Raw genomic sequence first — 13,602 nt, forward strand, 5'->3', positions numbered from 1 at the left:
TTATGCAGATTAACAATCTTTTTATTATTTTATTGAAATTTGTATGAATGTTCAAGGAAATGTGATACAGTTTTTCTTTCTTTCTTTTATCACCCACCCCCCCAGCTTCCAAATTGAGGTTGACAACATTAATATACTATCTTCTGCATTCTTACACTTTTTCTTTATGCAAATTAACAATCTTTTTATTATTTTATTGAAATTTCCATGAATGTTCAAGGAAATGGGCTATAACACTTTTTCTTTCTTTCTATCATCCCCCAACACCCCCTGCTTCCAAATCATGGTTGACAATATTTATATTCTATCTCCTGCATTCTTACTATTTTTCTTTATGCAGATTACCAATCTTTTTATTATTTTATTGAAATTTCCATGAATGTTCAAGGAAGTGGGATACAAGTGTTTTTCTTTCTTTCTTTTTTCCCCCACAACCCACAGCTACCAAATCATGCTTGACAACATTAATATTCTATCTTCTGCATTCTTACTGTTTTTCTTTATGCAGATTAACAATCTTTTATTATTTTATTGAAATTTCCATGTATGTTCAAGGAAATGGGATACAAAAATTTCTCTTTCTTTCTTTTATCCCCCACCCCCCCAAGCTTCCAAATCATGGTTGAGAAGATTAATATTCTATCTTCTGCATTCTTACTCTTTTTCTTTATGCAGATTCACAATCTATTTATTATTTTATTGAAATTTCCATGAATGTTCAAGGAAATGGGATACAACACTTTTTCTTTCTTTCTTTTATCCCCCACCTCCCCAGCTTCCAAGTCATGGTTGACAACATTAATATTCTATCTTTTGGATTGTTACTCTTTTTCTTTATGCAGATTAACAATCTTTTTATTACTTTATTGAAATTTCCATAAATGTTCAAGGAAATGGGATACAACATTTTTTCTTTCTTTCTTTTATCCCCCACTCCCCCAGCTTCCAAATCATGGTTAACAATATAATATTCTATATTCTGCCTTCTTACTCTTTTTCTTTATGCAGATTAACAATCTTTTCATTATTTTATTGAAATTTCCATAAATGTTCAAGGAAATGGGATACAACATTTTTTCTTTCTTTCTTTTATCCCCCACTCCCCCAGCTTCCAAATCATGGTTAACAATATAATATTCTATATTCTGCCTTCTTACTCTTTTTCTTTATGCAGATTAACAATCTTTTCATTATTTTATTGAAATTTCATGTATGTTCAAGGAAATGAGATACAACAATTTCTCTTTCTTTCTTTTGTCCCCCACCCCCCCAAGCTTCCAAATCATGGTTGACAAGATTAATATTCTATCTTCTGCATTCTTACTCCTTTTCTTTATGCACATTATCAATCTTTTTATTATTTTATTGAAATTTCCATGAATGTTCAAGGAAATGGGATACAAGAGTTTTTCTCTCTTTCTTTTATCCCCCACCCCCCGAGCTTCCAAATCATAGTTGACAACATTAATATTCTATCTTCTGCATTCTTACTCTTTTTCTTTATGCAGATTAACAATCTTCTTATTCTTCTATTAAAATTTCCATGAATGTTCAAGGAAATGGGATACAACAGTTTTTCTTTCTTTCTTTTATCCCCCACCCACGCCAGCTTCCAAATCATGGTTGACAACATTAATATTCTATCTTCTGCATTCTTACTCTTTTTCTTTATACAGATTAACAATCTTTTTATTATTTTATTGAAATTTGTATGAATGTTCAAGGAAATGGGATACAGTTTTTCTTTCTTTCTTTTATCACCCACCCCCCCAGCTTCCAAATCGAGGTTGACAACATTAATATACTATCTTCTGCATTCTTACACTTTTTCTTTATGCAAATTAACAATCTATTTATTATTTTATTGAAATTTCCATGAATGTTCAAGGAAATGGGATACAACAGTGTTTCTTTCTTTCTTTTATCCCCCACACCCCCCAGCTTCCAAATCATGGTTGACAACATTAATATTCTATCTTCTGCATTCTTAATCTTTCTTTATGCAGATTAACAATCTTTTTATTATTTCATTGAAATTTCCATGAATGTTCAAGGAAATGGGCTACAACACTTTTTCTTTCTTTCTATCATCCCCAACCTCCCCACATTCCAAATAATGCTTGACAACATTAACATTCTATCTCCTGCATTCTTACGATATTTCTTTATGCAGATTACCAATCTTTTTATTATTTTATTGAAATTTCCATGAATTTTCAAGGAGGTGGGATACAACAGTTTTTCTTTCTTTCTTTTATCCCCCACCGCCCCCAGCTTCCAAATCATGGTTGACAACATTAATATTCTATCTTCTGTATTCTCACTCTTTTTCTTTATGCATTTTAACAAACTTTTTATTATTTTATTGAAATTTCCATGAATGTTCAATGTAATGGGATACAACAAATTTTCTTTCTTCTCTTAACACCCACGCCCCCCAGGTTCCAAATCCTGTTTGACAACATTAATAATCGAACTTCTGCATTCTTACACTTTTTCTTTATGCAGATTAACAATCTTTTTATTATTTTATTGAAATTGCCATGAATGTTAAAGGAAATGGGATACAACAGTTTCTCTTTCTTTCTTTTACCCCCCACCCCCCCCAGCTTCCAAATCATCGTTGACAACATTAATATTCTATCTTCTGCATTGTTACTCTTTTTCTTTATGCAGATTAACAATCTTTTTATTATTTTATTGAACTTTCCATGAATGTTCAAGGAAATGGGATACAACAGTTTTTATTTCTTTCTTTTAGTCCCCAACACCCCCCAGCTTCCAAATCATAGTTGACAACATTAATATTCTATCTTCTGCATTCTTACTCTTTTTCTTTATGCAGATTAACAATCTTTTTATTATTTTATTGAAATTTCCATGAATGTTCAAGGAAATGAGATACAACAGTTTTTCTTTCTTTCTTTTATCCACCACCCCCGCCAGCTTCCAAATCATACTTGACAACATTAATATTCTATCTTCTGCATTCTTACTCTTTTTCTTTATGCAGATTTACAATCTTTTTATTATTTTATTGAACTTCCCATGAATGTTCAAGGAAATGGGATACAACAGTTTTTATTTCTTTCTTTTATCCCCCAACACCACCCAGCTTCCAAATCATGGTTGACAACATTAATATTCTATCTTCTGCATTCTTAATCTTTCTTTATGCAGATTAACAATCTTTTTATTATTTTATTGAAATTTCCATGAATGTTCAAGGAAATGGGCTACAACACTTTTTCTTTCTTTCTATCATCCCCCAACACCCCCAGCTTCCAAATCATGGTTGACAACATTTATATTCTATCTCCTGCATTCTTACTATTTTTCTTTATGCAGATTAACAATCTTTTTATTACTTTATTGAAATTTCCACGAATGTTCAAGGAAATGGGATACAACAGTTTTTCATTCTTTCTTTTATCCCCCACCCCCCCAGCTTCCAAATCATGGTTGACAACATTAACATTCTATCTTCTGCATTCTTACACTTTTTCTTTATGCAAATAACAATCTTTTTATTATTTTATTGAAATTTCCTTGAATGTTCAAGGAAATGGGATACAACAGTTTTTCTTTCTTTCCTTTATCCCCCACCACCCCAGCTTCCAAATCATGGTTGACAACATTAACATTCTATCTTCCGCATTCTTACTCTTTTTCTTTATGCAGATTAACACTCTTCTTATTCTTCTATTAAAATTTCCATGAATGTTCAAGGAAATGTGATACAGTTTTTCTTTCTTTCTTTTATCACCCACCCCCCCAGCTTCCAAATCGAGGTTGACAACATTAATATACTATCTTCTGCATTCTTACACTTTTTCTTTATGCAAATTAACAATTTTTTATTATTTTATTGAAATTTCCATGAATGTTCAAGGAAATGGGATACAACAGTGTTTCTTTCTTTTATCCCCCATAACCCCCAGCTTCCAAATCTTGGTTGACAACATTAATATTCTATCTTCTGCATTCTTACTCTTTCTTTATGCAGATTAACAATCTTTTTATTATTTTATTGAAATTTCCATGAATGTTCAAGGAAATGGGATACAACACTTTTTCTTTCTTTCTATCGTCCCCGAACCCCCCCAGCTTCCAAATCATGGTTGACAACATTAATATTCTATCTTCTGCATTCTTACTCCTTTTCTTTATGCAGATTAACAATCTTTTTATCATTTTATTGAAATTTCCATGAATGTTCAAGGAAATTGGATACAACAGTTTTTCTTTCTTCTTTTATCGCCCATGCCGCCCAGATTCCAAATCATGGTTGACAAGGTTAATATTCTATCTTCTGCATTCTTACTCTTTTTCTGTATACAGATGAACTATCTTTTTATTATTTTATTGAAATTTCCATGAATGTTCAAGGAAATGGGATACAACACTTTTATTTCTTTCCTTTATCCCCCACCCAGGCCGAGCTTCCAAATCATGGTTGACAACATTAATATTCTATCTTCTGCATTCTTACACCTTTTCTTTATGCAGAATAACAATCTTTTTATTATTTTATTGAAATTGCCATGAATGTTCAAGGAAATGGGATACAACAGTTTTTCATACTTTCTTTTATCCCCCACCCCCCCAGCTTCCAAATCATGGTTGACAACATTAATATTCTATATTCTGCATTCTTACACTTTTTCTTTATGCAAATAACAAACTTTTTATTATTTTATTGAAATTTCCATGAATGTTCAAGGAAATGGGATAAAACAGTTTTTCTTTCTTTCTTTTATCCACCACCACCCCAGCTTCCAAATCATGGTTGACAACATTAATATTCTATCTTTTGGATTCTTACACTTTTTCTTTATGCAGATAAACAATCTTTTTATTATTTTATTGAAATTTCCATAAATGTTCAAGAAAATGGGATACAACAGTTTTTCTTTCTTTCTTTTATCCCCCAACCCACCAGCTTCCAAATCATGGTTGACAACAATAATATTCTATCTTCTGCATTCTTACTCTTTTTCTTTATGCAGATTAACATTCTTTTTATTATTTTATTGAACTTTCCATGAATGTTCAAGGAAATGGGATACAACAGTTTTTCTTTCTTTCTTTTAACCCCCTCCAACCCCCTGCTTCCAAATCATGGTTGAAAACATTAATATTCTATCTTCTGCATTCTTACTCTTTTTCTTTATGCAGATTAACAATCTTTTAATTACTTTATTGAAGTTTCCATGAATGTTCAAGGAAATGGGATACAACAGTTTTTCATTCTTTCTTTTATCCCCCACCCCCCCAGCTTCCAAATCATGGTTGACAACATTAACATTCTATCTTTCGCATTCTTACACTTTTTCTTTATGCAGATTAACAATCTTTTTATTATTTTATTGAAATTTCCATGAATGTTAAAGGAAATGGGATACAACATTTTTTCTTTCTTTCTTTTATCCCAAACCGCCCAGGCTTCCTAATCATGGTTGACAACATTAATATGCTATCTTCTGCTTTCTTACTCTTTTTCTTTATGCAGATTACCAATCTTTGTATTATTTTATTGAAATTTCCAAGAATGTTCAAGGAAATGGGATACAACAGTTTTTCTTTCATTCTGTTATCCCGTACACCCTCCGACTTCCAAATCATGATTGACAACATTAATATTCTATCGTCTGCATTCTTACTGTTTTTCTTAATGCAGATTACCAATCTTTTATTATTTCATTGAAATTTCCATGAATGTTCAAGGAAATGGGATACAACATTTTTTCTTTCTTTCTTTTATCCCCCACCACCCCCCACCTTCCACATTATGTTTGAGAACATTACTATTCAATCTTTTGCATTCTTACACTTTTACTTTATGCAGATTAACAATCTTTTAATTATTTTATTGAAATTACCATGAATGTTCAAGGAAATGGGATACAACAGTTTTTCTTTCTTTCTTTTTTCTCCCACCCCCGCCAGCTTCCAAATCATGGTTGAAAACATTAACATTCTATCTCCTGCATTCTTAATCTTTTTCTTTATGGAGATTAACAATCTTTTATTATTTTATTGAAATTTCCATGAATGCTCAAAGAAATGGGATAGAACAGTTTTTCTTTCTTTCTTATATCCCCCACCCCCCCAGCTTCCAAATCATGGTTGGCAATATAATATTCTATCTTCTGCCTTCTTACTCTTTTTCTTTATGCAGATTAACAATCTATTTATTATTTTATTGAAATTTCCATGAATGTTCAAGGAAATGGGATACAACAGTTTTTCTTTCTTTCTTTTCTCCCCCCCGCCCCCAGCTTCCAAATCATGGTTGACAACATTAATATTCTATCTTCTGCATTCTTAATCTTTTTCTTTATGCAGATTAACAATCTTCTTATTCTTCTATTAAAATTTCCATGAATGTTCAAGGAAATAGGATACAACAGATTTCTTTCTTTCTTTTATCCCCCACCCCCGCCAGCTTCCAAATCATGGTTGACAACATTAATATTCTATCTTCTGCATTCTTACTCTTTTTCTTTATGCAGATTTACAATCTTTTTATTATTTTATTGAAATTTGTATGAATGTTCAAGGAAATGTGATACAGTTTTTCTTTCTTTCTTTTATCACCCACCCCCCCAGCTTCCAAATCGAGGTTGACAACATTAATATACTATCTTCTGCATTCTTACACTTTTTCTTTATGCAAATTAACAATTTTTTATTATTTTATTGAAATTTCCATGAATGTTCAAGGAAATGGGATACAACAGTGTTTCTTTCTTTTATCCCCCATAACCCCCAGCTTCCAAATCTTGGTTGACAACATTAATATTATATCTTCTGCATTCTTAATCTTTCTTTATGCAGATTAACAAACTTTTTATTATTTTATTGAAATTTCCATGAATGTTCAAGGAAATGGGCTACAACACTTTTTCTTTATTTCTATCATCCCCCAACACCCCCACCTTCCAAATCATGGTTGACAACATTTATATTCGATCTCCTGCATTCTTACTATTTTTCTTTATGCAGATTACCAATCTTTTTATTATTTTATTGAAATTTCCATGAATGTTCAAGGAAGTGGGATACAAGAGTTTTTCTTTCTTTCTTTTTTCCCCCACAACCCACAGCTACCAAATCATGCTTGACAACATTAATATACTATCTTCTGCATTCTTACTGTTTTTCTTTATGCAGATTAACAAACTTTTATTATTTTATTGAAATTTCCATGAATGTTCAAGGAAATGGGATACAACAGTTTTTCTTTCTATCTTTTATCCCCCACCCCCCCAGCTTCCAAATCATGGTTGACAATATAATATTCTATCTTCTGCCTTCTTACTCTTTTTCTTTATGCAAATTAACAATCTTTTCATTATTTTATTGAAATTTCATGTATGTTCAAGGAAAAGGGATACAAAAATTTCTCTTTCTTTCTTTTATCCCCCACCCCCCCAAGCTTCCAAATCATGGTTGACAAGATTAATATTCTATCTTCTGCATTCTTACTCTTTTTCTTTATGCAGATTAACAATCTATTTATTATTTTATTGAAATTTCCATGAATGTTCAAGGAAATGGGATACAACAATTTTTCTTTCTTTCTTTTATCCCCCACCGCCCCAGCTTCCAAATCATTGTTGACAACATTAATATTCTATCTTCTGCATTCTTACTCCTTTTCTTTATGCAGATTAACAATCTTTTTATTATTTTATTGAAATTTCCATGAATGTTCAAGGAAATTGGATACAACAGTTCTTCTTTCTTCTTTTATCGCCCATGCCGCCCAGATTCCAAATCATGGTTGACAACGTTAATATTCTATCTTCTGCATTCTTACTCTTTTTCTGTATACAGATGAACTATCTTTTTATTATTTTATTGAAATTTCCATGAATGTTCAAGGAAATGGGATACAACACTTTTATTTCTTTCCTTTATCCCCCACCCAGGCCGAGCTTCCAAATCATGTTTGACAACATTAATATTCTAACTTCTGCATTCTTACACTTTTTCTTTATGCAAATAACAATCTTTTAATTATTTTATTGAAATTTCCTTGAATGTTCAAGGAAATGGGATACAACAGTTTTTCTTTCTTTCTTTTATCCACCACCACCCCAGCTTCCAAATCATGGTTGACAACATTAATATTCTATCTTCTGCATTCTTACTCTTTTTCTTTATGCAGATTAACATTCTTTTTATTATTTTATTGAAATTTCCATGAATGTTCAAGGAAATGGGATACAACAGTTTTTCTTTCTTTCTTTTATCCCCCACCAACCCCCTGCTTCCAAATCATGGTTGAAAACATTAATATTCTATGTTCTGCATTCTTAATCTTTTTCTTTATGCAGATTAACAATCTTTTTATTACTTTATTGAAATTTCCATGAATGTTCAAGGAAATGGGATACAACAGTTTTTCATTCTTTCTTTTATCCCCCACCCCCCCAGCTTCCAAATCATGGTTGACAACATTAACATTCTATCTTCCGCATTCTTACACTTTTTCTTTATGCAGATTAACAATCTTTTTATTATTTTATTGAAATTTCCATGAATGTTCAAGGAAATGGGATACAACACTTTTTCTTTCTTTCTATCGTCCCCGAACCCCCCCAGCTTCCAAATCAAGGTTGACAACATTAATATTCTATCTTCTGCATTCTTACTCCTTTTCTTTATGCAGATTAACAATCTTTTTATCATTTTATTGAAATTTCCATGAATGTTCAAGGAAATTGGATACAACAGTTTTTCTTTCTTCTTTTATCGCCCATGCCGCCCAGATTCCAAATCATGGTTGACAAGGTTAATATTCTATCTTCTGCATTCTTACTCTTTTTCTGTATACAGATGAACTATCTTTTTATTATTTTATTGAAATTTCCATGAATGTTCAAGGAAATGGGATACAACACTTTTATTTCTTTCCTTTATCCCCCACCCAGGCCGAGCTTCCAAATCATGGTTGACAACATTAATATTCTATCTTCTGCATTCTTACACCTTTTCTTTATGCAGAATAACAATCTTTTTATTATTTTATTGAAATTGCCATGAATGCTCAAGGAAATGGGATACAACAGTTTTTCATACTTTCTTTCATCCCCCACCCCCCCAGCTTCCAAATCATGGTTGACAACATTAATATTCTATATTCTGCATTCTTACACTTTTTCTTTATGCAAATAACAAACTTTTTATTATTTTATTGAAATTTCCTTGAATGTTCAAGGAAATGGGATAAAACAGTTTTTCTTTCTTTCTTTTATCCACCACCACCCCAGCTTCCAAATCATGGTTGACAACATTAATATTCTATCTTTTGGATTCTTACACTTTTTCTTTATGCAGATAAACAATCTTTTTATTATTTTATTGAAATTTCCATAAATGTTCAAGAAAATGGGATACAACAGTTTTTCTTTCTTTCTTTTATCCCCCAACCCACCAGCTTCCAAATCATGGTTGACAACAATAATATTCTATCTTCTGCATTCTTACTCTTTTTCTTTATGCACATTAACATTCTTTTTATTATTTTATTGAACTTTCCATGAATGTTCAAGGAAATGGGATACAACAGTTTTTCTTTCTTTCTTTTAACCCCCTCCAACCCCCTGCTTCCAAATCATGGTTGAAAACATTAATATTCTATCTTCTGCATTCTTACTCTTTTTCTTTATGCAGATTAACAATCTTTTTATTACTTTATTGAAGTTTCCATGAATGTTCAAGGAAATGGGATACAACAGTTTTTCATTCTTTCTTTTATCCCCCACCCCCCCAGCTTCCAAATCATGGTTGACAACATTAACATTCTATCTTTCGCATTCTTACACTTTTTCTTTATGCAGATTAACAATCTTTTTATTATTTTATTGAAATTTCCATGAATGTTAAAGGAAATGGGATACAACATTTTTTCTTTCTTTCTTTTATCCCAAACCGCCCAGGCTTCCAAATCATGGTTGACAACATTAATACGCTATCTTCTGCTTTCTTACTCTTTTTCTTTATGCAGATTACCAATCTTTGTATTATTTTATTGAAATTTCCATGAATGTTCAAGGAAATGGGATACAACAGTTTTTCTTTCATTCTGTTATCCCTTACCCCCCCCGACTTCCAAATCATGATTGACAACATTAATATTCTATCGTCTGCATTCTTACTGTTTTTCTTAATGCAGATTACCAATCTTTTATTATTTCATTGAAATTTCCATGAATGTTCAAGGAAATGGGATACAACATTTTTTCTTTCTTTCTTTTATCCCCCACCACCCCCCACCTTCCACATCATGGTTGACAACATTACTATTCAATCTTCTGCATTCTTACACTTTTACTTTATGCAGATTAACAATCTTTTTATTATTTTATTGAAATTACCATGAATGTTCAAGGAAATTTGATACAACAGTTTTTCTTTCTTTCTTTTTTCTCCCAACCCCGCCAGCTTCCAAATCATGGTTGAAAACATTAACATTCTATCTCCTGCATTCTTAATCTTTTTCTTTATGCAGATTAACAATCTTTTATTATTTTATTGAAATTTCCATGAATGCTCAAAGAAATGGGATACAACAGTTTTTCTTTCTTTCTTTTAACCCCACCCCCCCAGCTTCCAAATCATGCTTGACAATATAATATTCTATCTTCTGCCTTCTTACTCTTTTTCTTTATGCAGATTAACAATCTATTTATTATTTTATTTAAATTTCCATGAATGTTCAAGGAAATGGGATACAACAGTTTTTCTTTCTTTCTTTTATCCCCCACCCCCGCCAGCTTCCAAATCATGGTTGACAACATTAATATTCTATCTTCTGCATTCTTACTACTTTTCTTTATGCAGATTAACAATCTTTTTATTATTTTATTGAAATTTCCATGAATGTTCAAGGAAATGTGATACAAGAGTTTTTCTCTCTTTCTTTTATCCCCCACCCCCCCAGCTTCCAAATCATGGATGACAACATTAATATTCTATCTTCTGCATTCTTACTCTTTTTCTTTATGCAGATTACCAATCTTTTTATTATTTTATTGAAATTTCCATGAATGTTCAAGGAAGTGGGATACAAGAGTTTTTCTTTCTTTCTTTTTTCCCCCACAACCCACAGCTACCAAATCATGCTTGACAACATTAATTTTCTATCTTCTGCATTCTTACTGTTTTTCTTTATGCAGATTAACAATCTTTTATTATTTTATTGAAATTTCCATGTATGTTCAAGGAAATGGGATACAAAAATTTCTCTTTCTTTCTTTTATCCCCCACCCCCCCAAGCTTCCAAATCATGGTTGACAAGATTAATATTCTATCTTCTGCATTCTTACTCTTTTTCTTTATGCAGATTAACAATCTATTTATTATTTTATTGAAATTTCCATGAATGTTCAAGGAAATGGGATACAACAGTTTTTCTTTCTTTCTTTTATCCCCCACCGCCCCTAGCTTCCAAATCATTGTTGACAACATTAATATTCTATCTTCTGCATTCTTACTTCTTTTCTTTATGCAGATTAACAATCTTTTTATTATTTTATTGAAATTTCCATGAATGTTCAAGGAAATTGGATACAACAGTTTTTCTTTCTTCTTTTATCGCCCATGCCGCCCAGATTCCAAATCATGGTTGACAACGTTAATATTCTATCTTCTGCATTCTTACTCTTTTTCTGTATACAGATGAACTATCTTTTTATTGTTTTATTGAAATTTCCATGAATGTTCAAGGAAATGGGATACAACACTTTTATTTCTTTCCTTTATCCCCCACCCAGGCCGATCTTCCAAATCATGGTTGACAACATTAATATTCTATCTTCTGCATTCTTACACCTTTTCTTTATGCAGATTAACAATCTTCTTATTCTTCTATTGAAATTTCCATGAATGTTCAAGGAAATGGGATACAACAGTTTTTCTTTCTTTCTTTTATCCCCCACCCCCGCCAGCTTCCAAATCATGGTTGACAACATTAATATTCTATCTTCTGCATTCTTACTCTTTTTCTTTATGCAGATTACCCATCTTTTTATTATTTTATTGAAATTTCCATGAATGTTCAAGGAAGTGGGATACAAGAGTTTTTCTTTCTTTCTTTTTTCCCCCACAACCCACAGCTACCAAATCATGCTTGACAACATTAATATTCTATCTTCTGCATTCTTACTATTTTTCTTTATGCAGATTAACAATCTTTTATTATTTTATTGAAATTTAAATGTATATTCAAGGAAATGGGATACAAAAATTTCTCTTTCTTTCTTTTATCCCCCACCCCCCCAAGCTTCCAAATCATGGTTGACAAGATTAATATTCTATCTTCTGCATTGATACTCTTTTTCTTTATGCAGATTAACAATCTATTTATTATTTTATTGAAATTTCCATGAATGTTCAAGGAAATGGGATACAACAGTTTTTCTTTCTTTCTTTTATCCCCCACCGCCCCTAGCTTCCAAATCATTGTTGACAACATTAATATTCTATCTTCTGCATTCTTACTCCTTTTCTTTATGCAGATTAACAATCTTTTTATTATTTTATTGAAATTTCCATGAATGTTCAAGGAAATGGGATACAACACTTTTATTTCTTTCCTTTATCCCCTACCCAGGCCGAGCTTCCAAATCATGGTTGACAACATTAATATTCTATCTTCTGCATTCTTACACCTTTTCTTTATGCAGATTAACAATCTTCTTATTCTTCTATTGAAATTTCCATGAATGTTCAAGGAAATGGATTACAACAGTTTTTCTTTCTTTCTTTTATCCCCCACCCCCGCCAGCTTCCAAATCATGGTTGACAACGTTAATATTCTACCTCCGGCATTCTTACTCTTTTTCTTTATGCAGATTAACAATCTTTTTATTATTTTATTGAAATTTGTATGAATGTTCAAGGAAATGTGATACAGTTTTTCTTTCTTTCTTTTAACACCCACCCCCCCAGCTTCCAAATCGAGGATGACAACATTAATATACTATCTTCTGCATTCTTACACTTTTTCTTTATGCAAATTAACAATCTTTTTATTATTTTATTGAAATTTCCATGAATGTTCAAGGAAATGGGATACAACAGTTTTTCTTTCTTTCTTTTATCCCCCACCGCCCCCAGCTTCCAAATCATGGTTGACAACATTCATATTCTATCTTCTGTATTCTCACTCTTTTTCTTTATGCATTTTAACAACCTTTTTATTATTTTATTGAAATTTCCATGAATGTTCAATGTAATGTGATACAACAATTTTTCTTTCTTTTCTTAAAACCCAAGCCCCCCAGGTTCCAAATCCTGTTTGACAACATTAATAATCGATCTTCTGCATTCTTACTCTTTTTCTTTATGCAGATTAACAATCTTTTTATTATTTTATTGAAATTGCCATGAATGTTAAAGGAAATGGGATACAACAGTTTCTCTTTCTTTCTTTTACCACCCCCCCCAGCTTCCAAATCATCGTTGACAACATTAATATTCTATCTTCTGCATTCTTACTCTTTTTCTTTATGCAGATTAACAATCTTTTTATTATTTTATTGAACTTTCCATGAATGTTCAAGGAAATGGGATACAACAGTTTTTATT

The sequence above is a fragment of the Cynocephalus volans genome, chromosome 4 (assembly GCF_027409185.1).
Source record: "Cynocephalus volans isolate mCynVol1 chromosome 4, mCynVol1.pri, whole genome shotgun sequence".
In the NCBI taxonomy this organism is placed as follows: Eukaryota; Metazoa; Chordata; class Mammalia; order Dermoptera; family Cynocephalidae; genus Cynocephalus; species Cynocephalus volans.